This window comes from Aotus nancymaae, unplaced genomic scaffold (assembly GCF_030222135.1).
Source record: "Aotus nancymaae isolate 86718 unplaced genomic scaffold, 86718_ANA_hifiasm-v0.15.2.pri h1tg000108l, whole genome shotgun sequence".
In the NCBI taxonomy this organism is placed as follows: domain Eukaryota; kingdom Metazoa; phylum Chordata; class Mammalia; order Primates; family Aotidae; genus Aotus; species Aotus nancymaae.
The window spans coordinates 14,363,983-14,391,831 of NW_026988523.1; the positions used below are offsets into that span (position 1 = coordinate 14,363,983).

The 27,849-nt window shown below is 45.3% G+C and overlaps 1 protein-coding gene across 10 annotated transcripts in view; it reads right to left on the reverse strand.

Annotated features, from left to right (window-relative positions):
* Positions 1-27,849, reverse strand: part of ZNF648 (zinc finger protein 648) — a 246,345-nt gene that overhangs the window by 82,605 nt on the left and 135,891 nt on the right. Inside the window, exon 1 of one of the 10 annotated variants that reach the window (XR_001106162.2) lies at positions 7,026-7,095. The exons of the other annotated variants lie outside the window; for them this stretch is intronic. The gene's annotated coding sequence lies outside the window, so the exon portion shown is untranslated. Of the gene's footprint in view, positions 1-7,025; positions 7,096-27,849 lie in introns of those variants that run through there. 10 annotated transcript variants of the gene reach the window in all.

Sequence of the window (27,849 nt, forward strand, 5' to 3'; positions counted from 1 at the left end):
GAGGATGGAGTACAAGCCTTGCTTTACCTCAGAACACAGACATCAGGGACTGTAGGGAAGAATGCTCTGGAAGGAGGTTCCCCTCCTGGGGCAGGCCTTGTGTTGGGAACGGAATGCAGACTTCAGGTTGGAGAAGGCAAGTGGAGGAGGCCACTGTCGACCTGCAGGCGGGACAGACACAGAGGGCTGGCTGCTTCCCTTGGCGGCTCTCACGGTAGCCAAAATCAGGGATCTAAAACAGAGTCTTTTAACAAGGCTGCTTTATGGAATGGAGGGACTAGAGTCGAAAACCAAAACTGCTCCAAAGTCATTCAAAGAAGCTAATATGGAAACAGCCATTTTTCATAGACTTATTCATTTAGATGAGGATGCTACAAATTGAAGAAGTTTTTGTTTTGTTTTGTTCGATATTGGCCAGAGACTTAATGTAAGAAAATAGGGAATATTAAAAAAAACAACAACATTGTGACTGGTCTGTGATTTATATTACTAATAGTAAACCGCCATTGCTGAACATGCTTAGAAAGAAAACATTTTAAAGAAGTTTCGTAGAACTTAGGCTACAAGGCTACAATCTGCATGACCTGCAGAAGTTATTATGCTCAACTGAGGGAATGTGCCTCCACTGACTCGCACCCAGGCCAGCCCACACCACAGACTGCAGTCAAGTCTTCTCTGGGTTTCTTCATCAGCCCCTCACCCTCTGTTTATTAAGACCACAGTGGAGCCAGCCTGGAGAACAGGGATGGGAAGGAGGGCGTGGGAAGGAGGGCCCTGGGAACAGGGATGGGAAGGAGGGCGTGGATCCAGGAACCCAGTACAAATCACATGCAATTCCTCACTCTTCATGACTTTCATTCTCCAGTGAAGGTCAACGTGGGAGAGAAAGATAAACGCAAGGAGGGCACCTTGGGAGTTAAGAGAAGGTAACGGTGCTGACTGCATGCTCTGGGACGTGTTGTCTTCTCACGCCTGTGCTAGCAGGGCAATTTTCTTGTGAGGAAATGCTGGTGTCCAACACCACATTCCCCTCTCCCTTAAGAGTGGATACCTGAACAGTTTATTTTCCCTTTTAAAAAGGTGCAGGATATTCCTCTCAATCCTTCAATCATACACATTACAGGGAAAAAAAAAAGGAGATTAACACAAGTAGAAAAGAGCCTTGGTTTTACCTCTGACTAGCTGTGTTACTGCAGAGGAATCACCTCTCACTTTTTCCAAGACCCTCTGTTCCCTAGGCAGCACTCTAGGCTGTTGAGGCTCCGCACCAGCCGGTGCAGCTCCACAGCACCCTTCCTGTTTGACAGATAAGAGGACCCCAGGCGTATAATAAATGGTCGTGAGAGGTTCTGCTGACTGTGGACACCAATACACTTGCGGCTTCATTGAATGCTTAGAAGGAGGTCCCCTCCCTGGGGCAAGCCCTGTCCTAGGAACGGAATTCAGACTGCAGGTCAGAGGAGGCAAGTGGAAAAGGCTGCTGTCCCGGCCTGTGGGTGAAACAGACGCCTGGCGGCATCTTCCCTTTCTCAGTTTCCTTTCCTCCAATATACACAAAGTGCTGATGTAAAATTTTCTGGTCTCCATCCACAATCCTCTTCAAATAGCAACGTGGAGAAGGCAGCAAGAAGGGCAATAAACCCAGGGAAAGAAAAGAAAGAGGTGAGCAGCCATGGAGGAGGCTCCAGTGAGTGGCGGGGGCGAAGAGAAACCTGGCCCCCAGCTAGCGAGCAGAATGTGAAACCGTGCAGGCGAAGTCAGCTTTCTAAACTGAAGGACACAGCTTATCTGTTTTGATGATGTTAGTGTTAGCCTAGCCCTGGAGATGGAAGTCTCAGCTTAGGTCTCTTACTGAAAGCCTGGTAACTGGTGGTTCTTTGGGAAACCCAGATGGCATGAAACTTGTCTTCAAACTGAGAGTTATTCACAGTCCCAAATTTGATGTCCCTTCCCAATCCTCACCACGTGGGTTAGCTTGAGATCTTTTCAGAAGGTAAATTCTTGGGGGAAAAAAGTACTGGAGTTGGTCAGAAGTCCAGGGTTTGAGTCTTAACTCTGTTAACCATAGACAAATCCCTTATATGCCAATTCAGAGATGGGAAGGTTACCACCACCCTGCCTGCCTCCCTGGGTGGCTATGGGCTGAGACTCCAGTGAACGAAGGTGAAGCTTGTGCCAATGGAACCAGGGTTGTCATTTTTCTGTGCATCTCTGTAATGCCGTGCTCAGGGCAGGTGTGCTCACAGGTTAAGGAACGAGCAGAATGACGGAACAAAGGCAGTACTGCCCTATCACCTCTGTCACCAAGAGGTTAGGTTGCAGATCATGGATGTCATTTCAATATCCGCTTCTTTAGGCTTCAAGAAACAAGACCTACAGCTAACTTTCCCAGCATTAACCCTGGCACCTCCCGGGCCTGAGCTCACCCTACCCGCACACACACCTACCCTTCGGAAGAATCTTGGAGAGCCACTGCCAAAGTCATTACAGCTATCCTCGTTCTGCCCCACATCGTGAGTATAGCAATCAAAGGGGCACCTCATGCGTGATGAGGAATTTTCCCAGCACCCAACTCTTAGGAGTACGTGCACCAGAAAGGGCTGACCAAGGTCAAGTGCTTATTAGTTTAATAATTGGAACATCCATGGTACTTCCTGCCAAGTGTCCAAAGACATGACAATAAAGTTTTTCCATTTGGCACTGGTGGCTTGGGGGTGAACCGTGCTGGTGCACACAGGGCTGGAGTTGAGGAGCTGGAGGTCACCCTGACCCCTGCTCCTGGGGCCATCACCTCCACGTCCATGATCATCAGCCTTGCATTTCCATGTGAATGGGCCAAGGGAAGAAGTGTTTCTGAGTTTTATGGGCCTTTTATTCTCTTCTTTTCTTTAAAAATTGGAGCAGGAACTCCAGCCCTTTCAGCCCTCTTCCTCTCCCTGGAGTCCCACTGGTGCACATTACTGCTAATGGGGCTTTGGGCCGTGCCAGCTCAAAAGGAAGAACAGGTCCGTGGTGCATCTGTGGCCTAATGAGGAGCCTTAAATGGAAATGAGGCTCAAACATGCATTGAAAATATTCAGTTCTCAGTTGGTCATCCCTCCCCCACCCCTCGCCATCTCAAGGTCCTCGAGCCTTGTGCCAGCAGAAGGTGACCTGCCAAACTGATACCCCGTGAAGCTTGGGGAAAGGCACTCTAACGGGACCCAGAAGCACACTCTGAACTTGTTTTCTCTGTGCTCAGTGCTGCCAAGGCAGGGGCTGAAGCACAGCGGCAAGCGGGAACGGGAGCAGGGTTTGACGGACTGAGCAGAAGGGAAAATCTGGGAAATAGGGAGCCAGGAGTCAGATGCCGGGTGGTGGCCCGAAAACCCATTGTTAGGAAGTTCACTCTACTCTGAGCAGTGAGTGGGAACTTTTATCCTGGCAACGTTAGTGGAGAAAGAACGGGGAGGCAGGTGGCAGAGAAACCATGGGCCCCCCAAGTCAGGAGACGCAGTCCCAGGCGTGGCCCTGGGGCACGTAAGCTGCAGCAGAGCTATGGCAATTTGGGGAACTTGGTTTTTGTTGTTTTTTTCCTTTGTTTTTGAGCCTCAGCTCCAAATAGGAACATAAAATAGGAGTGGTGACCCATAAAGCATGCTTTACCTGCTTCCCAAGCTCATTGTGAGGACTTCCTGAGACACTGTCTGTGGAAGGGCTTTTCTGGAGGTGGTGAGACTGGCTAAGCAGCCAGAAAATGGGCAAGGTGGGCATGAGAGTGGGGGACCCCCAAACCTGCAAGGGTGCAGCTAATAAAACTCAGCACTCCATATTACAAGGCAGTTGTTCAGATCAAAATGAATGGAGTGGCTCCAAAGGAGCCAAGCGATGCCAACGCTGTTAAGCAGCACGGTAACGAGGACAAGTCACCGGCACGATGGCCAGCAGGCTGGAGCATGGCAGTGCTTACTCAGAACCACCCAGGGCAGGGGAGATAGGACAGTCTGGGTGGAGACGGGCCATCATGGCTTGATTCCCTTTGGATCACACCACTAGCTTACGACTTCAGTTTCAGGCTGACCAAAACCTCTCCGACCATGTACTCACTTGCCTGGAGAGTCCATACCAGGGACAAATGTGCAACTCAGGGGACTTTACTGCAAGGCTGGTTTTACTGTAATGCTTTATATAGCCGTCTCCAGGGACTTGACTCATATAACTCATTTCCCTCTATGTCCAATTTGGGGCACTGACATTATTGAGTTTTCAGACCTGGAAGGCTGAGGGGGACTAAAGCTTGATGTGGTGAGAGTCCCAGAGATCTGCTAACTGGAGCTTATTCTGGGCCTCCAATTGATGTCCCGGAGTGTACTAACTACTCCCCTCTAAATGACAACCAAGGTTAGGGCTAAAGAAATAGAAAGGGGGAGGTTTTGAAAAGGCTTTGTCAATAGCACAGATTTGAGTGTGTATAAAGCAAAACAAGTCCAGCACCCATGGCCATAGGAAGTGGTTCACACCTGTAATCCCAGCACTTTGGGAGGCCGAGGAGGACAGATCACTTGAGGTTAGAAGTTCAAGATCAGCCTGGCCAACACGGCAAAATGCTGTCCTGATAAAAATAAAAAATTTTTCTATTTTTAAATACAAAATTTAAAATTGTGTGTATTGGTGCACACTTTTAATCCCAGCTCCTTAGGAGGCTGAGGCATGCGAATCACTTGAACTAGGAGGCAGAGGTTGCAGTGAGCTGAGAATGTACCACTACACTCCAGCCTGGGAGACAGAAATAGATTTTGTCTCAAAAAAAAAAAAAAAGCACTTTGGGAGGCCGAGGCAGGCGGATCATGAGGTCAGGAGATTGAGACCATCTTGACCAACATGGTGAAACCCTGTCTCTACTAAAAATACAAAAATTAGCCAGGTGTGGTGACGCACATCTGTAGTCCAGTTACTCGGGAGGCTGAGGCAGGAGAATCACTTGAACCTGGGAGGCAGAGGTTGCAGTGAGCCAAGATCACACCACTGCATTCCAGCCTGGCGACAGAGAAAGACTCCATCTCAAAAAAATAAAAAATAAAAAAATCCGGCATCCGTAGTGTCTCAAAGTTTTAGATTTAGTGAATTGGGATAAGTAGGGAGGAGAGTGTGCCTATAGACAGTCACGTGAGGGGTGTGAGAAGGCTGACGAGCACCACGCACATAGTGGTACACATGCATGGTACTTTCCCTGCCTCCTGTTTTCACGTACTTGTCACTAATCAATATGGGCATTCTTTCCTTCTAAGAAGGGCCAAAACCTTAGAATCCTTCTCAACCCAAAACATTCCAGGAACCACTCCAATAGGTCAAAGCTACTATATGAGATGAAATCATGGGGTGACCTCTTGAAGCTGATATTTATTTCTTATTTATACAAAGGAGTTACTAAATATTCATTGGTTGCTGATAACCTCAGACAAGTTCACTTAGATAATCCTTGACTACAGGAAAAAAAAAAAATCATTTGACCAGTTGACCTTCTCTGGTATCTAATCTCCGATAACAGCCACAGTAAAATACAGAAAGTCATGACAATCCCTAGGTATGCCATGGGACCATATTTTCTGACTCATTAGTGGAGAAAAACAGAAAATTTTGATTTTTGATGTAAGCAGAAGCTAGGAATACGCTCAAAATATGTAGGAATCCTTGTCCATTTGCAACCCAGCTGTCTTCCTAAGTTTAAAACTCAGAAAGTTGTCATATGCCTCTTAGGAGTAAAGACAATTCCTCCCACTCTACTATCTCTATACACCCGTCTCTACTACCGTCCAACCCATCTAAACTAGACAGGAAGCTCTGGGTGTCTGCCAAAGACCTCTGCAAGCAAAGAGACCCCAAGCATTTCTTTTCTGCCTGAATATTTATCGTTCAGTTCATCTGTGATGAGAGATGTCAGCCCTCCCAAAGCTAAGTACTATAGGAATCAGTCTTCAGTCAAAGGCAACCAAATATGGATTGCCCATGATGCAGACCACTACTCAATGTGCTGCCTTGGGGAAAAGTCTGTCCAGTGGTGGTCCTCCACACTGGATGGTGACAGTGCAATCATATCCTCTCGCAGGAAATGTAAAAGGTACTACAGAAAAAGGAGGGTCACAGGAGCCTCTGCAGAAACCCGAATCATGTCAAAGTATTTTATTGCTCCCCAGTCTAGTCTAAGCCTAATGTGCATTCCATCCCGAAAGCCTCGGACTAGTTGTAGAACACAGAATGGTTGTACAACTGCTGAGCACTTGACCCAACCCCTTACTTTCCTGTGAATTCCAACAATAAAGCTCCATCACTTAGCACAAGCTGGGTGTGTCTCCTTCTTTCCTTCTCTCCTCCTCCTCCTTCTTCTTCTTCTCTTCCTCTTCCTCCTCTTCTTCCTCTTCTTTCTTTTTTCTCCTTCCTTCTGTTTCACTCTTGTTACCCAGGCTGGAGTGCAATGGCACAATCTCAGCTCACTGCAACCTCTGCCTCTCAGGTTCAAGCGATTCTCCTGCCTCAGCTTCCCAACAGGGTTTCACCATGTTGGTCAGGCTGGTTTCCAACTCCTGACTTCAGGTGATCCACCCCGCCTCAGCCTCCCAAAGTGCTGAGATGACAGGCATGAGCCATCGTGCCCAGTTGTGTCTCTTTCTTGGATCCTGAAACAGCAAGGACCTGACTAATATACATGTTGAAAAATTGAGAGCATTGAAAGATTTCAAAAATATTTGACAAGTCATTTGAAGACTATAAACTATTACGATAATTCCACCCTGAAAAACTTATCCAAAAATTTAAACCTCATCTAAAGCAATTAAATGTTTAGGAAAAGTCAAGTAAATCATGAGAAACTTAAGTATCAATATACAGACACCTAGAAAACACAATATTCATAAGTAAAACTATTTGTGTTTCATTAATTGGAGGAATGCACAAAGGCTACCTTAGGGAAACACGAGCACATGGCATGTGTCCAGTATTTCCTTTGAAACGTCTGCCACGACTGTTAGTCCCTTTCTACTTGTACTCACCCCATTCAGACCCGTGGTGCTTTATAGCTGTATCTTGCAATAGAGATGTAGTGACCAGTTTCCATGATTCTGGTCTATGTGTCCTCCAACTTATCCTGCATGCCAGAACAACTACATTAATGTCACTTCTCTGCTTCAAATGTATCTGTGGCTCCTAGTTATGATCCTTTTTCTGGGCTGCCAGGAACTGTATCATCCAGCCTTATTCCTTTTTATTCCATACCTAATTCCATCTCAGCTTAGCCATCTCATTGTGAAAATGCTCTGCTCATTCCCACAGCTCTGCCCTCACCCCTCGTATTTCCTTCCCTTGGCATGAGGACCCCCTTCATCAGCTCTATCCTATTCTATCTAAAGGCTGACCTATACCCCACCTCCCATTTGAAGTCTTCCCTGATGTATAGAGAAAAAAGTAGAGTAGAGGCTGTCAGAGGCTGAGGGGTAAGGCAGGTGATATGGTTTGGCTGTGTCCCCACCCAAATCTCATCTTGAATTGTAGTTCCCATAATCCTCATGTGTTGTGGGAGGGACCCAGTGGAGATAACTAAATCATGGGTCAATCTCCCTCATCATGTTCTCAAGATAATGAGTTAGTTCTCATGAGATCTGATGTTTTATAAGGGGCTTCCCCCTTTCACTGGGCACTCATTCTTCTCCTTCCTGTCACTACGTGAAGAAAGACATGTTTGCTTCCCCTTCCACCATGATTGTGAGTTTCCTGAGGCCTTCCCAGCCCTGCAGAACTGTGAGTTAATTAAACTTCTTTTCTTTATAAATTACCTAGTCTTGGATATGTCCTTATAGCAGTGGGAGAACAGACTAATAGAGTGGGGAAATGGCTATGACTGCTAATGGGTATGGCTTTCTTTTTGGGGGAGATGAAAATGTTCTGGAATTTGATAGTGGTGATAGATACATGATTTTATCAATATACTAAAAGCCATAAAGCCTTCATGAAGCCTTCCTTTGTCACCCACACCTCTTACTGATCTCCCACTATAGGAACTTCACAGAGCTTATTATTTTAGCTCACAAATCAACTCTGCTTTGTAGAGTTACTGCCTCTCTGTATGGGCCAGCTTTAGTTCCTGGGCCAGATAATATACACCTTGATTTTGAGTATGAGAAAATGGTTTTCTTATTGACATTGAATAAGTATCTTAAATTTTACCCACACTCTCTAGAGGCAGCTTCAGAAAGCAAGATTTATTAGGAATCTCATTTAACCAACAGGGAAATGAAAAACACGTATATTTCAGTCTCCTATAGTCAGTGTTCAGCCTGAAAAACAAAAGCTGGTAAGCAGGTAGTTCTTGCCACCAGAGAGCCGTTAATACTGCTGCTATTAACTATCAATAGGATTTGCAATAAAAGCCCATGTGAGACATGGTGCCATTAGGAAACAAGAATTCCCAGAGGCCACACATTAGGAATCCGTGCACTAGAAAAAAAACACTGAACTAGGGTCAGGTAGTCTGAGATCTCCTGGACTTGCCACTCAATAGCTATATGACTTTGGTCAAGTCCCTTAATTTCTCTAAACCCTGCTTCCCAGTTTGGAAACAGAGCACACCAGACTAGTGACCTCTGACGTTTGTTCTAGCATTACAATTCTGGTGACTGTTTCTACGCCTGGGACAATTTCTCACTAAATTAGAAGGAAACATTGGGATATCATACAAAATGACTTGGCCCGTTATCTACTTCAGAATGCTGCTGACCTTCTGTTCTTGGCTATTGGTATCCTATCTGGCTAAAGAAGCTGCTTCCTTGGTAACCCAGAAGGAGACCCAACTTTGGCCCCACCCTTGGCCTTGGGGCCAAACTACTGCCTAGCTCCTGCAAAACTTGCCAGTTGGCTTTTAAAATTTCCTTACGCATATGCTTGTTTATTTTCAGTTGGTTAACCTTGAAGCTGAAGCCAATTTTGTTTTGCGACTTTTGTTCTTAGCTGTCTGTTGAACAGTTTAAGTCTCTTGGAGGCTTTTATTTGGCTGAACCTGAATTGTTCTGTTCTGGAAACTGCACCCCCCGACCCCCCACCATGGTGCCCTGGAAAATTTTGGCTGCAACCTCTCCTCCTTCCTCTAGTGACATTGCAGAGCACCTCTGTGAATTATGATGCATACATCTTGTTTTATAAGATTTCAGTTCCTCAAGGAGAATATCAGAGAATGGAGTGGCTGAATGACTGGACTTGAACTCAATGCAGATTTTGTGACATTCAGGACACTTCTTCTTCTTTTTTTGTTAGCAGCCCCCAAAGCTCTCTAACCACGGGAGCTTGAATGTCATGCCTACCTCTCAAGCTTATGAAGTCTGCCTCGAAACCACCACTATGCAAGCTTCCCATGTGGGTCTATAGACCCCTAGGGAGAGCTACATGATAGTGTGTGAACAGGGACTGAGCCTTAGAATGCATCTTAGTTTCAAGCACATCAGCTCCATTGCTAATATGGATTCAGCGACTAAAGTGTTTAAATCCAAGCTGGGAGTGCAGGATGCTCTTACGTGGCTGCAGTGGACCTCGGGATCCTGTGACAGTAAACTTAGGCTTGGAAAAGGACCCAAAGAGTGTCTGGGCCTCAACAAAACACTACCAAGGAACGAATGGCCCTCGCTGAACTCCTGTGACATAATAAGGTATCTCCACCATTGAATAAGGGATTTTCCTGGAAAACATTATGCTAATTGAAAGAAACCAAACATAAAAGGTCACATATTATATGATTTTGTTTACATGAAATGTCCATAATAGGTAAATCTATCGAGAGGGAAGTAGATTCACACTTATCAGAGGCTTAGGGGTAAGGTAGGGAATGGCTTTGACTGCTAATGGGTATAAGGTTTATTTTGGGGAGGGATGAAAATGTTCTAGAATTTGAGATTGGTGATGGATGCATGATTTTATCAATATACTAAAAGCCATTGACTTGTACACATTAAATTGGTAAATGGTATGGTACATAAATTACATCTCAATAAAGCTGTTTAAAAAACTGAGGCATTCTCTCTACTAAAATAAAACAAAAGAAATCAATAAAACCGGACTGTCACAGCCAAAGAGTCTGTCATCAGATAATGCTGAGTAATAGTAAAACTGTAATAAATTCTCCCTCTGAAGTTGGAGTGGGCTCTGCTGAAATAGAAATCTCAGGCATATGAAGGGATTGGTGTCAGTCTTTGTTCTTCGTGGAATAAATTTAATGAGAATCTTTTGCTTCTTTCTCTAAAGAAAGTAGAACTGAAAGAGAAAGGTGTCAGTTTCTCAGCAGCTTGCAAAGCCCACATCAATATAAAAACAACTTCCGTTTCTTAAGTATCTTCTAGGTATTCAGTGAGTACACGAGGTTAAGGTGATTTACATGCATACTTGCTAATCCTCACAACAATGCTGCAAGGTAGATATTCCTATCTCTGTTTTACTTAGGAGAGAAATTATGTTCCTAAGGTTGCGAAGTAAGTAAATGGCAGAACCAAGATTAGACCCAGGTCAGTCAACCTCCAAAGTCTGAAGACTTTGTCCTCGATATCTCTCAACCCTCCATTAGAAGAGCTCTCACGGCCCTGGGTACCTCCAAAGTCTGAAGACTTTGTCCTCGATATCTCTCAACCCTCCATTAGAAGAGCTCTCACGGCCCTGGGTGAACCTGTCTAGGATATTTAATACATTTGTAGCATTTTGAAGCCATTCCATTCAATTACAGCAGCAGTTACTATTCAGAAATTTCCATTCCAAAAATTGAAATCAACAAGGCAATGCTGCTTGTCTCAGCACTGTAGTTTTGATGATTCTTAGAGATGTGTTATATTATTTAAGACATTTTCAAAGGCTCTTACTGCCAAGGACTAGATATCTCATCATTGCCTGTGCCCACAAGGACCCTCTGTTCCCTCTGACCTCAGGCCGCTTCCCATCCAACAAGCCTCTCTGCATTTCTATGTTCCCCTACGGGGACAAGTCAGAACTCCTGGATCTGCTGACACCACACACAGGTATGGAATCTGAGATTGCTCTATTGGGATCATCACTCTCGACACCTCCCTCTGCCATGGCGGGCTTCTGCTTCCATGCCAGGTTAACACGATGCTCTCCTGAATGAGTTCAGCTCTGAGAGACCCACGGTCTTCACAAGCTAGACCCAGGGAAGCAGTCTGGGGAGTCCCCAGATATATTTGGCTGTTTCCATGGACCCAAGGGGATTTAACTTCAAGGACAAAACAAGGACTCTCATATCAGAATCCCTGCCGCCTTCTCTGTGCACTACTCTTTATGACCGGAAAGAGTTTTCTCCTTCCTTAGGGATGGGAATGCCAAGTCATATCCTGCTCCTCTCAGTCCTGTGCCTCAGAGCAGAACCCTATGCTCAGACTCCTCAGCTCTGCTCTTGATATATAAAGGGAAACTTTGGGAACGTAGAAAACCCTTTCTCTCAGTAAATCCTGGCTTTCAAGGTCAATTCCTATTCATGGACCCAAATTGTCTAATTTCAAACTGAAAGCTCAGGAATGATCCCTTGTTCTGGAACAGTTCTACTCAGGCTCTCATATCTGTCCCTGAATAGTTTGTTACTGTCTGCAACAGTGAAGTATAGGTATTGAGAATATTTGGAAACTTTTACAGAAATTTGGCAGATCAATTTTATGTTGTCGAGTTTAATTAAAATTTTGTATCTTTTATGACTATGACTGTTAATTTAATTTTTCTAGTAATTTATACTTTGATTATACAGTGTTTAAATGACAGATTGGAAGTTTTGTTAAATGACCCTTTACCACAGATAGTTTGAGAAGTGCTATTCTAGGCTGTATCTGAACTTTCCCCTAAGGAAATGCCAGTGTCACAATAGGTGGAGAAGCCAAAGGACAACAAGGAACTGTTTTCTACACCAAAACTACAGTGGCTTACTATCGCAAAAATAGGTCTTCATCAGCAGAGGGTGAGGAGGTTGGGGAGGGATAACGGGGAGAAATGCCAGATGTAGGTGACGGGGGGATGGAGGCAGCAAACCACCTTGCCATGTATGTACCTACGCAACAACCCTGCACGATCTGCACGTGTACCCCAGAACCTAAAGTACAAAAAAAAAAAAAAAAAAAAAAAAAAAACAGGTCATTATGCAGCCATTGCATTAATTCTCTTGAAAAAAAAAAACGTACCTTCTATCCTAAGGGAAAAAAATAGAAAACTAAGTTGCATATAATCAATGGATTATTTCCATTAGATATAATAGGACTAAATCCAAATGGATTTAAGGGCTGTGTGCAGTGGCTCATGCCTGTAATCTCAGCACTTTGGGAGGCCGAGGGGAGCAGATCACCTGAGGTCAGGAGTTCAAGACCAGCCAGACCAGAGACTGGTGAAACCGCATCTTTACCAAAACTGCAAACATTAGCCAGGCTTGGTGGCAGGAGCCTGTAATCCCAAGTGCTCGGGAGGCTGAGGCTGGAGAATCACTTGAACCCAGGAGCTGGAGGTTGTAGTGAGCCGAGATCATGCCATTGCACTCTAGCCCAGGTAATAGAGCAAAACTCTGTCTCAAAAAAAAAAAAAAACAACAAACCACAAATGGATTTAAGAGTTCTACAGAACAGTGCAGTGTAAGGCGTCAAACCAATGCCTGCAGCTCCCTCATTATTAAGTACATTAGACCCAATGGAAGCAAAATGCACCTCTAAAGTGCAGTGGCATAAACAACATAAAGTTAATTTCTTTTTCATGTATTGGTCCAGAATTGAGGATCAGTGGATCGCTCTGCTACCTCCAACATGTGCTCCCCTCATTGGGTCCAAAGGAATCGATCCAGTTCCCACTATCTCCCAGTCAGGGACACGGAAAGGGTCCTGGGAAAGTGCACACCCAAATAATGTCTTTAACGACAACGCAAGTGTTCTCTAGTTAGATGGCCAATTGCCAGTGAAAATTCTATTCCTCTTACTGATGGGGAAAACAATAATAATAATAATACTGTAGGGGTCTGAGTGTAGGGTTCTACTCTAAGGCATGGTGTTGAGGGAATATGACTTGGCATTCCGTCCCTAAGGAAGGAGAAAACTTCTTCCAGTTGTGAAGAGCAGGGCACAGAGAGGGTGGCAGGGATTCTGATATGGGAGTCCTTGTTTTGTCCTTGAGGTTGAATGCCCTTGGCTCCATGGAAATAAGTAAGCTGTCACACTACGGAATCTTACCAGGCTGAAAATTTTTACAAACCTTCAGCTTTTCTGAACTTGTCAATACCTAGACACTTACAGTTTTATAGTTAGTAACCTAAATAATTATCATTTCTAGATCTTTCCAAATTAACCAAAAATTCTATTGTACTTACAATTTTCTAATTTTTCTTGAAAAATTTCCCCCAGATATTTTGATAGTATTGTGATCATGAGATAAACAGCAAGACAGATTATTTTTTAAAAAAGAAAAAAACCTATAATTTATCAAAACGAATTCAAGACTATATATAAAACCTGAACAATTTTTAAGTAAAAAAATTTAAATATATCATTTAAATTATAGACTCAGTGGGATACACCTGTAATCCCAGTGCTTGGAGGCTGAGGCAGGAGGATTGCTTGTGGCCAGGAGTTCAAGACCAGCCTGAACAACATAGTGAGAATCTATGTCTTTATTTAAATATATATTATATGTATAAACATTATGTATAATATATAATTATATTAAAACTATATAAAATTATATATATATATGTATATTACTACAAAGAAAACTCTAGTCCCAGATTGCTTCACTGGAAAGTTCTACCATATATTCAAGGAATAGATAATGCCAATCTTATGTGAACTCTCCCAGAGCATAGCACATAGATAAGTAACATGGGGATGGCCATCCTGGGCAGAAACAGCATGTGCAGGGTCACGAAGGCAGAGAACACAATGAATTGGGGGAAGCAAGTTGTTCAGTATAGCTGGAGCTTAAGGGATTTTTTGGAGAGAATCCGAATAAAGCAAGATATCAACATCAACTGAAAACCTCTTGCTAATAATATCCTAGAAAAGAAGAAGTTCTGACTATCTCTGCAAGTGCCCTTAAAAGGTGTCTTAATCACAAGTCTTTTCAGGGACTCCTATAAGTCTGCACCTGGGATGGCAGATATGCGGAACACAAGCTGCTCTGCCCCACATCTGGGCCCATGATATTTATGATAATAATGACTTGCATTTATTGAGCACTCTGTACTAGATACAGTGCTAAACACTTGACATGAATTATCTCAACAATACTTACAATAACCCTGTGAAGCAGGTGCTGTAATTTATGTGCATTTTACAGATAATAAACAAACCTGAAAGTGGTTAGGTAACTTGCTTAAAGACTCTGCTAATAAGTGGCAGAGACAGGGCTGGAACTTCAGTCCCTCTAGCTATAATACTCATGCGCTTGGCTACTATGCTAGCCTGACCAGAGCAGACATTACAAATTGATCACTGCAACCAGAGCAGACATTACAAATTGATCACTGCATCATCCTTTTTCACTCAGCGCAGACCGGGCCTCACAGCTTCTTTCAGTACAGTGTTCCAGGGAGCCACTGTATACTAATCAGAATTGGCACATGAGATGGGATCACTGCTGCCCTTGGCCTATACTCTAGTGATGTCACATCAGATGCAGCCTCAGATTCTGATTCATCCCTGGAAGCCTGAATAAGTGACATCAAATGCTGATCTACCACCATAAATTGCATTCTAGCATTTTTACTTAGAGTTTGCATGGTTTTCTTTATAAGCTCTCCTGATGATTCTAAGATACAATCAAGGCTGAGAACCATCTATCTTCCTTATTTCTGACCCTTTAAATCAATGTAAAGCACTCAAGACTGCTGGCCCATAGAGAGAAGCTGAAAACCCCAGCTTGCATTAGCGACCATTACCAAGAACCCAGCTCCTTCACCTGTTCCTAACTAACTTTTACTTTGTTCTCATCCTCTTGGCTCTTGGGTCCTGTGTTGCTATGGGTAGAAACAGCCAAGTTTCATCTCAGGCTGTAGAACCCAACTCTGATCTTTTCTCTAGACGAGTAGGAACCCTAGGAGATGGACAGAGGCTGGGATGCTGTGTCCTAGAAACTGGGGATGCTGGGACTCCAGGAATCTTGCAGAGGGATGTAGTGCATGGAGGTGAGGGAGCAATTCAAGGGAAAAATGGAAGTTAAATCCATGGGCAGCATTCCAGAGATTCATCATCAAAGCAGAGAACCTAGGCAAGGAGACTCCAAGGTCATGATCCAGGGAAAACAGCACAGAGAAGAGAAGGGTTTGTAGCAGAGGTCAGGTGGTGAAGCCTAGAGAGATTCTTTAAGGTGCAGATAATACCTGCAGCTATGGTTTACCATAAGCCTATGACCTAAGGCTGGGTGAGGTCACCCTGAAGCCTCACCTGGACCTAGCTGTTTACCTGCAGAGCTCAAGGAATTTGTGTGGTTATCCTTTTGCCACCTCAGCATCAAACAAAAGGTTTGGCCTTGCAGAGCCTAAAGTAGGATTTTGGAGATTAGCCAATGAGACTAGAGAGATTCCTTTTTTTTCTTTTTAGTCGTCTAGGCTAGAGTGCAGTGGCATGATTTCGGCTCACTGCAACCTCTGCCTCCTGGGTTCAAGTGATTCTTGTGCCTCAGCCTCCCAAGTAGCTGAGATTATAGGCATGTGCCACCACACCCAGCCTATTTTTGTTTTTTGATACAGAGTCTCACTCTTTTGCCAAGGCTGGAGTACAGTGGTGTGATCTCGGCTGATTACAACCTCTGCCTCCTGGGTTCAAGTGATTCTCCTGCCTCAGCCTCCCAAGCAGCTGGGACTACTCACCACCACGCCTGTCTAATTTTTTGGTATTTTTTTTAGTGGAGACGGGGTTTCACCATGTTATCCAGGCTGGTCTCTAATTCCTGGCCTCAGGCGATCCATCTGCCTCAGCCTCCCAAAGTGCTAGGATTACAGGCTTGAGCCACTGCACCCAGCCCCTATTTTTACATTCTTTTTTTTTTTTTTTTTTTTGAGACAGAATCTCGCTCTATTGCCCAAGCTGCAATCTCCACCTCCCGGGCTCAAGCAATTCTCCTGCCTCAGCCTCCTGAGTAGATGGGACTATAGGTGCACACCACCACAACTGGCTAATATTTTGTATTTTTAGTAGAGATGGGGTTTCACCCGTGTTAGCCAGGATGGTCTCGATCTCCTGACCTCGTGATCTGCCCGCCTTGGCCTCCCAAAGTGCTGGGATTACAGGCATGAGCCACCGTACCCAGCCTATTTTTGTATTCTTAAAAGAGATGAGGTTTTGCCACATTGGCCAGGCTGGTCTTGAACTCCTGACCTCAAGTGATCTGCCCACCTCGGCCTCCCAAACTGCTGGGATTATAGGCATGAGCCACCGTGCCTCGCTGGGAAACTGAATTTTGAATCAGAAAATTCAGATTTTTAGTTTACACTTCCTCCATTATTATTTGGATAACCCTGGGTCCTTCTAAACTTCAACTTTATCATACTCATCATAGAGCTGACATTTGTAAGACAGTTCCTTTATGCTAGGAACGATGTTAAGCACTTCACTGACATGATTGCCTTAATGTTCCCCAAACAGGTAGGTTTCTCATGTCCATGCTACAGAAGAGAATACCTAGTCTCAGAAAGTTAGCCACTTTGGGTAAGAGATCACAATAATGCTCACTCTATGTTCCTCATGGGGTTACTGTGAGAACACTGGGAGATAATGATGTGATACCTGCACCACGAATATGTACCTCTCCAAAACCTTTACAATAGTCAAGACCATGTCTTATTTGTCTTGCTGCTCCATTACCCAAGATTTTACCTAGAACATCAGTAAACACCTGAAAACATTGGTCAAATAAAAGTTAAATGATTGACAAGTAAATGAAGCCCTATAGAAATACAAGCCCTACTAATCCACCAGCGACAGCCATGTGACAAAGGCCCCAGAGATACCCATGCGCTATAACATGGAATTGTGCTATGGGGCTGGCTTACTGGGGATTCAATTTACCTGTGGTCTTCATGGGCCTCCCTGGAGAAACGGTAACCTGCCATCTGGAGCACGCATTTGGCTCTGTGAACTAAGGCAGATCTGCAGACTTGTGGCTTACCCACACCACATACAGCAGGCCCCTGATGAAAGCCCTGGCATCCTGGCCTCGTACTTCTTCACCATCCCCTCCGAGATCTCACCTGGCCTCTTCAATCCCAACTGTGTGACTCCCCTCCTCTCTCTGACTTCCTGCTCTCCTCTATGCCCTTCGCCTGACCCTGCCTCTCTGGTTCTGACCTTGGCTCCCCTCCTGTTTTGCAGAGTATTTACCCTTCAGATCATGTCTGCAGCTGCCACTCCGGGCAAACTCCCTCTCACTCCCACTTGGCCTCCGTGTCCATTGGCCATAGGCTGATTTTCCCACTGTGCTTGGTCAGGCTTTGTAGGTGGGATTCGGATACCAGGACTGGGTATCCTGGTCAAAACCAGGGGCAAAGGCTCTTGCTTGCATTCTTGGGTGGGAGGCAGGGGTCCCAGGTGGCCAAGAAACTCAGCCCATAACTGAACAGAGGTGGTGTGCCCACATTCAGTCCCCGGACAAGGAAGCACAAACTCAGATACTATTCAGCATTGTGCTTCTCACACAGTAAAACCTATCTTTCAGAAATGTGTCCCGAATTCCTAGGGGGAGAAAGGGAGAAAGATCCTCCAGAAAATTGAAAAATAAAATTCCAATAAAAAAGTTGGTCTGCTGGCAACATAGTAAAAACAAAAGATCTTGGTGAGAAACACGATCTCCCTGATTTTGGGATTCCCATGAAAATAACGTAGGTGAAGCAGCGAGAACTGACAAAGGCTGTGGACACATGGAAAGAGTGATGATAATGCAGAGATCAGAGGTAAAGCAAAAGAGCACAAGTGAATATCACACAGCGGGGCTAGGTGGTATTCAGGTAGCTGCAACTAACCAGAAATTCCCAGTCAAGTCAACCCGGGTTGGCAGTGGCGGCCACCAGAGGGCGCTAGAGTAGAGTCCGTGGGCGAACTTAAGCGGTGGCCCTGCTGGTTTGAGAGGTGCCCTTAGGGGAGGACGGATTTAAAGGCGGAGAGTCCAGCAGTTCTGTGAGTTGGCGGCTCACAGGAGACAGGAAGACAAACTTTCATCTTCACGCCCCCGAAGGTCCTTGTCTGGTCTGGAAGCTAAAGAAGCGCATGCTGGCCAGGCGCCGTGGCTCACGCTGTAATCCCAGCACTTTGGGAGGTTGAGGCAGGCGGATCACGAGGTCCTGAGATCGAGATCATCCTGGCCAACATGGTGAAACCACGTTTCTGCTACAAATACAAAAATTAGCTGGACGCGGTGGCGTGCACCTGTAGTCCCAGCTACTCAGGAGGCTGAGGCAGGGGAATCGCTTGAACCCGGGAGTGAGCCAAGATCTCACCACTGCACTCCAGCCTGGCAACAGAGCAAGGCTCCGTTTCCAAAAAAAAAAAAAAAGGAAGAAGAAGAAGAAGAAGTGCATGCTATATGGTTTTCCTAGTGACAAAACTCCCAGCCGGCCTCTGGTTAACTTTTCAAATGGCACCGATGTGATATTGGGCAAAAGAAAAAAAAAAAAGAAAAAAGCTATTTGCTTCCCATTTTCCGATGCAATGAGAATTCCACACTGATCCCAAACACAGTGAAATACATAAAAGAGCCTAGCTTAGCGCCTGGCACCCAGCAAACACCCAATAAACATCTGTTCCCTTTCCTCAATAAGCCCCATTTGCCTCTCAGCCTCCAGCCTCCCACACTGGTGAACCCATGTGCCCCTCAGAAGTGAAGCTTTTGGCCCCCATAAAGCAGCAGCCCCTCTGGCCAGAAAGTCTTTTGTCCCAGAGCCTTTGTTGTTTCAGATTTCTCCCTGTGAGGCCTCGGCAGCTGCCAGGGGGCCACCCCAGGAGCTGGACTGTCAGCTCAGAAAGAGAGCATTATACGCAGTCCTTTTTCTGCTCCCTTCCGGCTTGCATGCCTCAGCCCCACACCCAGCCTCGACCATCCTGCCCTGCACACCTTCACCATGCCCCCACTTCCCCACAATGTGTTTCTAATCTGCCCAGGAACAGTCACCAGCTCAGTTTTCCTGCCTGGTCTAATTAGCGTGGCCTCTGGGCCTGGGCCGGGGTGTGTAGCCCAGAGGCTTGCACGGAGGTGATCAGATTTCAGGGAACACTATGTTTCCTTCCCTGCCTCTGCTTGTTTTCTTCAGGGGCCAGGGCCAGCCAGCTGAGCTGTCTTCCTCTTCCCCGGCTCCTCACCCTCCCTCACACGTGGCCTGACTTCAGCGGGGGGGGGGTGGGGGGTGGGGGGGGGATAAGCAGAGGGAGTGACACACACGAGTGTGCACAGCTCGCACACAGGGAGTGTGAGCTGTGGGCAGGTTTCTTAAGGGGAGGCAAGGCTGCTACTATTTCGGGGAACAGGCCTGGGAGCCAGGGGAAGTGGAGGAGGAAGGCCACGCTGGGAATTTGTACAGACCGGTTCTGGCCAGATCTCTTAAAATGTTTTGTTCTTGCATTGCTGCTGTTGCTGCTGCTGTTGGGTTTTTTTCCGCCCTTCCCTGTGCTGAGCTGTCATTTCTTAGTCCAGCCAGGCCCTCGTGAACTTCTAGTTCCTCTAAGCAGTAAACACCCTGCTTTTCCAGGCTACACCATAGCTCTCTTTTCATTTACCTTCAAAATGCACTTTAAAAAAAATGTAGAAAAGTGGCAGTACCAGTGCTAAGCGCAAGGCATGCATTTAAAAAGCACAGTTCAAGGCCGGGCACGGTGGCTCAAGCCTGTAATCCCAGCACTTTGGGAGGCCGAGGTGGGTGGATCACGAGGTCAAGAGATCGAGACCACCCTGGTCAACATGGTGAAACCCCGTCTCTACTAATACAAAAAAATTAGCTGGGCACGGTGGCGCGTGCCTGTAATCCCAGCTACTCAGGAGGCTGAGGCAGGAGAACTGCCTGAACCCAGGAGGCGGAGGTTGCGGTGAGCCGAGATCGCGCCATTGCACTCCAGCCTGGGTAACAAGAGCGAAACTCCGTCTCAAAAAAAAAAAAAAAGCACAGTTCAGTCTGACTTTTATCTAGCCTGGCACCTTCCTCAGCTTCATTCTCTCCTTTCTTGTTCTTGGCAACAGCAGATAAGAAATCAGCTGTGGGTCAATACGTGAAAAATGTTCACCCTTTTAGAGTAGTATTAGGATAAATATTTTCAATGACAACATTAAACAGTTAATAATTAAAGCATGAGCATGTTTATACTTAAAAGGGGCTGGAGTCCCTTCTGTCCACATCAAATTTTCCACAAGCGTTGGTAACAAGGTGGCTGGGAATGTTGAGATGTGAACCTGGCCTCCCAAGGATCAGGAGGGCAGCGGGGGGCGGGTCTCTCTCTCCTGTCATTCTCAGTGGCAACATTGCCGTCCATCCTCTGCAATACTAAGACCTGCTTCAGAAAGGACCTGAAAACAGCTGCGTGTATCTCATGTTGGTGAAGGAAAATCACAGTAGTGGTCCCCAGTGAGACTCGAAAATGACTTCACGGCAGCCTCATTTGGTAAATGAGGAAACTGAGGTCCCAAGAGGTGATGTGTGTCACCTAAGTTTCCATAGCAGAGCTGAAAAAAGACCTTGTTCCTAGGGTCCTGGAGGAGGGTCCCACGGCCCGGCTCTGATGAATGAAAGGAAGGCCTTTTTCCATGGTCCAGGCTGTTGCTATGGGCAGTCCTAGAGATCACTCTGTGGGGTGTGGGATCCTTCAGGAGAGCTCCTGCTTCCATCTGGAGACACTTCACAAAGAGGGTGCCATGGGGACTAACATAAAAATTCAAGAGTGGAGAGACAGGAAGAGGAAGGCCAGCAGCACTGTCCAGATTTCCACGACGCCCGCTCTTCTCACAGGCAGGCTAAACCATCTCTGTGTTAGAGGGCACAGTTGCTGCCCCTCCAGAGACCCCTCAGACCTGAAAAGCAGACAAGAGCATCTGCCATCTCACAGAGATGCCTTGGGATGTGAACGCTTGATTTGTCTTTGGCCTGGAGTTTTACACTTAGAGTTCCAGATATCCCGTGGTAACCCACTGTCATATTCTGCGTAGTCCTCTGAGATAAATGTGGAAAAATGATGGCGCGCAGGGCAAAGAATTCTGAACCTCGAATGAGAAAAGCTGGGCTTGCGTCCGGCTCCACTCCTTACTTGTGTCTAATCAAAAGCAAATCAAAACTGAAAGTAAGCTATTTTTTTGTTAAGGCAGGATTTTAAGGCAATTGTTAAGTCAAAGATGTATCTTAAGCACCACATTCAAAACCATTTATTCTCGTACGATACTCTTACTGTATTTTCTAGACTCTGAGAAGCCGCTGACTAAGACACAGCAGCAAATTAGTAACAGCTTTCAGGGAGAAAGGAGAAGAAAGATGCTTTTCTGTTAAACATTTACATCAATTGTAAGATACAGGATTTCTAAAATGTCAGGTATGAAGATCAAGCGTCTGGGGATGAAAGAAATAGTAGTATTGTTCCCATTTTGAAGGAAGATCAGCCCAGGAAGGGGCAAAGGACGTTTGTGAACACAGCTACTTATCAGGGTGGTAAAAGGTCCCCAAATCCTCCTTTTTATACCCACATCCCCTTTGACTGGTACCCTCCTCGTCCTCCAGTCTTTCATTTTCCTGTCATTTAAACTTTCCACTAGTTTGACCAATGGCCATCGTGTCACCTGAAGCTCAGACTTGTCCCAGCAAACACTGGCTCACTGACCAGGTACTCAGCAAGCCTCGGGGCACACACACGAGCCCTGCTGAACCACACCCACGGACACCTGCTAATACCGCTTCATACTACATTAATTTTCCTGTAAGCAGACTTTCTGACTTAAATCCTTTTGCTTCAGAAGGTGATAATTTCGCTTTACATGTAAAATGTGTATTACTTCTGTAGATATAAAGTAAGCATAAAAATAGTAAAATGGGCCAGGTGCAGTGGCTCACACCTGTAATCCCAGCACTCTGGGAGGCTAAGATGGGTGGATCACTGGAGGTCAGGAGTTCGAGACCAGCCTGGCCAACATGATGAAACCCCATCTCTACTAAAAATAAAAAAAATTAGACGAGCATGGTGGCATGTGCCTGTAATCCCAGCTACTCAAGAGGCTGAGTCAGGAGAATTGCTTGAACCCAGGAGACAGAGGTTTCAGTGAGCTGAGATCATACCACTGCACTCCAGCCTGGGTGACAGAGCCAGACTCTGTCTCAAAAAAAATAGTAAAATGAAAACATGACACCTTAAAAACAAAACTGTTGATTCTAATACCTTGTGTGTAGAAAAAATCCAATCCAGTTGTGAAAATAAGTTCTTCAATGAGAAAAATGAAACTGTAATCTTTCTGTAAAAAAGGAGTATTCAACCCCACGTACTAAGTTTAAGAGAACAGTGAGGAGCCATTTCTGTTAGGGACAGTTGCACGCAGGAGCCCCAGTGCCAGCTCCCCACGGAGTAGCTGTGTGACCACGGGTCACTTTCCCAACATCTGTGTGCCTTAGTTCCTTGTTTGTCAAACAGAAATGAAAGTAACACCAATCTGGGAGTTATTTCTGATAACTAAATGAGTTAATGCATGCAAAACACTTATGACAATGCCAGGTATTTAGTAAGGTCTCAATACATGTTAGCTATCATGATAATCAGTAGTCAGAGTATTAGAATTAGTGTTATTCATGACTCAAAACTCCTAGTCACTAGAGTTGGAGTCAGAAAGATTTTTAAGAAATGAACTGTTTTCTCTGGTAAGACTAGTTACTCAGAGTTAGTTGCTAACCGAAATGAAGAGAGTGGCTGTTGCCCCAGAGCTGCTCCCTAAAGAAGGCATGTCTAGGGTGGAGTGTCAGACTATGTCCAGCTAAACCTGGTCATGTTTGGGAGTGACAGAAAGCGGGTTCCTCATCTACTCCCTGCCACATTCCAGTTTAGAAAAATATGCTTTAGAAAAATATGCTTTAGAAAAAAAGACTACTTTTAAAAAAAATTTTCCAAGGATCCCTATGTTCAAAGCAATTTTGAGCTAGTTATTCAGATGAATTCATTACCATGAGCTTCAGATAATGACAATTATTTTTGATAAAACTTGGGTCTGGTTGAATGCTTGTGTGACTAGAAGACACATGTCCAGATCCTTGCTGTACTGTGTGGGCCAGGGACCCCTTAGTGGGCATGAACTCTGTGCTGTACAGGGTTAAATTATTTAATTCTCATAGTAACCCAATAATTTAGGTACTCTGTCCCCATTTTACGGCTGAGGAACACCGAGGCACAGAGTGGTCAAATGACTTAAGATGACACTGTTAATCACGGGTTTGAGACGGAATTCAGAGGTGTTCCTCGGTGCCAGAGCCCCGTTCTCCAAGCTCCTCTGCCTCAGGGGAATGACAGTATAATCTGAGGCCACAGCACTGCCTTAGCCTTTCCCACGGGCCCTGGCCTCAGAGCAAGGCACCAGGGTAGGATGTTCCGCCCGGATAGATTTTTGCTGGCCCAGCCCTACCTGCAAACCTAGATGATGGGCAAAGCAGCCCCAGGCATGGGTGTGAGTAACAGCATGCTCAGGGTCTCCAGTGGCCCCAGGCAAGGGGACGACACTATAGTTCCCTACCCCACTCCCGTCCTTCCTTCCTCCTACTTCCTTCTGTTGCTGTTAAACCCTATCCCTCAGTGGCAGGTACCAACTTTCCCACCTCCTTCATGTACCAGCAAACTTAACGTGACTGTGTTTGACAACAACTGAATTAACACACAGCAGGTCTCTTGGGTATATGTGAACACATAACAAACAGCACTGGGATTTTCTTTGACTGTGCACTCCTTATGGGCAAGAAGTCTGTCTGATTTCTCCATCTCACTATAGCTTACTACAGTGCCTAGCACATGGCAGATGCTTAAGGAGTATCAGTTACTGAATGTTTGGTGCAAAGGAGCTGGGGGAAGAATCTAAAGAAGAAGGGATGAGTTGGGTTTTATTTTTAGTGCCAGCATTCAAAAGTATTTAAAAAAATGTTCTACCAAATCCAAAATATTTCATTGAACCCCTGGGGCATCTCAGCTCTAGGAAGATCTTCCTATTACCTCTCACTGCCTCCCTATTTCTGCTCCACTCTGAAGTCCTCAGGTTATTAGGGAAAGCTCTAAAGGTGGAGGGCTGCTGGCAGGGAGATACACATGCAAGGACAAAAGGCAGGAGCGGACGAAAACTAAGAGATGCAGCAAAGATGCACGAGAAACACCTGAATGTCAGACGTAAGAAAACACTTGCATTCCTTCCCATGCATGGCCAGGTTGCTAGGAAGGACGTCAGGCCCATGTCAGCCTTTCCCACCCTCACCTGGCGGTGACCTTGAAGAGGGGCTCCAGAGACCAGAGCTTTCATACTAGAGGAAGATCAAAGGTGGTGATTACTGTTCCCTATCCAAGGTCCAACTTTGCTCTGACTCAGTCTCATTGCTTTCACATCTTGACTGTTCCTGAGCACCTGGGTTTCTTTTCAAAGTAATTGAGATATGTGAACTCAGGAGAAGCTTGAGGAAGAAGCCTTTGAGGGGATCCTGGGGTTAGGTTTTACAGGAAGACAGGAGAAGAAGGGGAGCTCTCTTCGATGGGAGTGTCTGACAACAGAAGGAGATCTCCATGGAGTGCTTCTGAAAGTCGGGTGACAGAGGGCATCAGGAGAAGGAAGGGGGGTGGTTCCGAGAAATGAGCTCCAAAGAGCCCTGACTTCATGTTGCCATGGAGTCTCCTTCCTCCATTACAACAGACATCACGTAACACATGACAAAAGCAGTCTGCAACGGGGAAGGGGCGGCTGACTCCAGTCCTGCTGAGTCACCGTAGTTAACTTCCCACTCTCTGTCTACTGCATTTCTTTAGAGATTTTTGGGGACTGGCGCTCACAACCCAGCTTTGGGTAAATTATTGGCTCAAGAATTCAGCTTTGAGTTCAGTCTTCCCAGAGGATCTTCCTGGCTTCCGGTTTGGCTATTCAGTCTTTCCAGGTAGGTTCATCATGGCCTCTTTTCTTACAAGGCCATTACTCTCCTTGATTTCCTTGACTCCTGAAAGCTATGTATTTTGGTGATTTCCCTACAAGCAGCCACGGCTCCCTGTGATTTCAATCCCAGCTCAATATCGCATTCCCTCAGACCATGTTGTTTTAGCCTGGCCCTGACACTCTTACAGCTAATTTATTCATTTCTTGCCCTGAAAAACCTCCAAGTCTCAGCCCAGCCCTGAGAACAAGACAGGATTAGTCTTGTGTGGATTATTTTTGAACTTGACAGTTGAAGACTCTAGATACCTAAAATCAAATTCGCTTGTGACCCAGGCCGCTCAACGCTGCAACTACACAGAGGGACGGTCCTTGGGTGTGTTGCTATGTGGCACGCGACACGCACGCTCGTTAGGAGCCCTCATGACGGCAGGCACTGACATATTATTCCTTTAAAACCCTAAATTTAGACCGCAGGAAATGTCACCTCAAATTGGGCCCATGGTCCATCCAACTGAGGCAGTAACAAGCAGCCGACATACACTACATGGTCCCGACACTCTGCTAACCACTTCTCGAGCATTTGCTTACAGACTATGGTTGTTCTCAAAACAATCCTGAGGGATGAATAGCATCATCAAACAAGTTTACAAACAAGTTGGGAACTTAGATAAAGAACAGATGAGGCTGGGCACGGTGGCTCATGCCTGCAATCCCAGCACTTTGGAGGCCAAGGCGGGTAGATCACAAGGTCAGTAGTTCAAGATCAGCTTGACCAACACGGTGAAACCCCATCTCTACTAAAAATACAAAACTTAGCTGGGCGTGGTGGTGCGTGCCTGTAATCTAGCTACTCAGCAGGCTGAGGCAAGAGAATCACTTGAACCTGGGAGGCAGAGGTTGCAGTGAGCCAAGATCGCACCACTGCGCTCCAGCCTGGGCAACAGAGCGAGACTCTGTCTCAAAATAATAATAAAATAAAAAAGAACAGATGACCCTTCGACAAGTTTGAACTACATGGATTCACTTACAGGTGAATTTTTTCAACAAATATATTGGAACATTGTTTGGAGATTTGTGGCAATTTGAACAAAACTCCCGGATCAACGATGTAGCCTAAAAGTGTCAAAAAATTAAGAAAAAGAAACATCATGAATACATAAAGAATGAAAAGATAAGTCTATTTTATCATTTACTACCGTAAAATACACGAATATCTGTAAGAATGTTAAAATTTATCAAAATTTACACACACACTTACAGACCATACATGGTGTTATTTGCAGCCAAGAGAAATCCAAACAAACATCAAGATGTAACATTAAGTCGTAACTGCATAAAGTTAACTGTCTGGAGTCACCGCCTGCTGCTATGGCAGCGAGCTCAAATATCATGAGCGTCCACTTAAAACACTGTGTGATGCTGATCATCCAGAGTGAGCCGTTTTTCTCTCCAGTAAACTGGTTCTCACTTAGTTTTCATCATGTTTAGTGTATTCCTACAAACTCTGAGTAACACCATAGAACTCATACAAAGTGTCACTAATAATGCTGAAAGTGTTCCCAAAAAGTAAAGTCATGACATTACTAGAGGAAGTTGAATTACCTGATACGTACCATCGACTGATGTCTACAGCTATGGCATCTGCCATTTCAGATGGAGGATTCATCTTGGAAACAGACAACAGAAACTTACAGTAACAATACCTACAGTACTGCACTGTAAATGCATTTTCTCCTCATGATATTCTTAATAATATTTTCTTTTCTCTAGCTTCCTTTATTGTAATAAGGCAGTAGAGTACATATAGCATACAAAATACATGTGAATCATCTGCTTCTGGTTATAGGTAAGGCTTTTAGGCAAAGGTAGGTTATTAGTAGCTAAGTTTTTGGCCACTCAAAAGTTATACACGGATGAATTTTCAATTGCAGTAGGGGTCAGTGCTCCTACTCCCTGCATTATTCGAGGTTCAACTGTAACTGGTCAATGTCACCTATTTTGCATGCTGTAGAACAGGACTTGGACCCAGATCTGTCTGAATCCCAAACCCAAGTGTGAATCAATTGAACTCTTGGACTAAGGCATTTTAGGGGAGAATCACACTCTTTACAAGGCACTGACCACATAAGGCTGAGGCTGAGCTCCCCAAAAACACTGTTTAGTTCTCTCAACAACCTGACGGTCTTTTTACCTGTAAGTTAATTCAATTCCTCTTGAATCTGAATGTTCTGCTTTCATAAAGTCTAGAGTAACAGTTTTCTTTTCTCCCCCGACCGACTCCAAGACAGAGTCTTGCTCTGTCCCTCAGGCTGGAGTGCAGTGGCATGATCTCAGCTCACTGTAACCTCCACCTCCCAGGTTCAAGCAATTCTCCTGCCTCAGCCTCCTAAGTAGCTGGGCATACAGGTGCCTACCACCAGGCCCAGCTAATTTTTTATTTTTAATGGAGATGGTGTTTTACCATGTTGGCCAGGCTGGTGTCAAACTCCTGACCTCGTGATCCGCCTGCCTTGGCCTCCCAAAGTGCTGGGACTGTAGGAGTGAGCCACTGCACCGGCCAACGGTTTTCATTAGATTAGTACTTTCTATGCGCTTTCTCTTATTTGAGCTAATGCTGTCTTCAGTCATTAGAAAGTAGTCCTTAATTCTAATACTATAAGATGTGTGAATTCCAGTTCCCCGAGTAGAAACCTTTGGTTTTCTTTAGATTTATTTTATCAGGCTTTAAAGGGCTCACAATTCCAGGCCAAA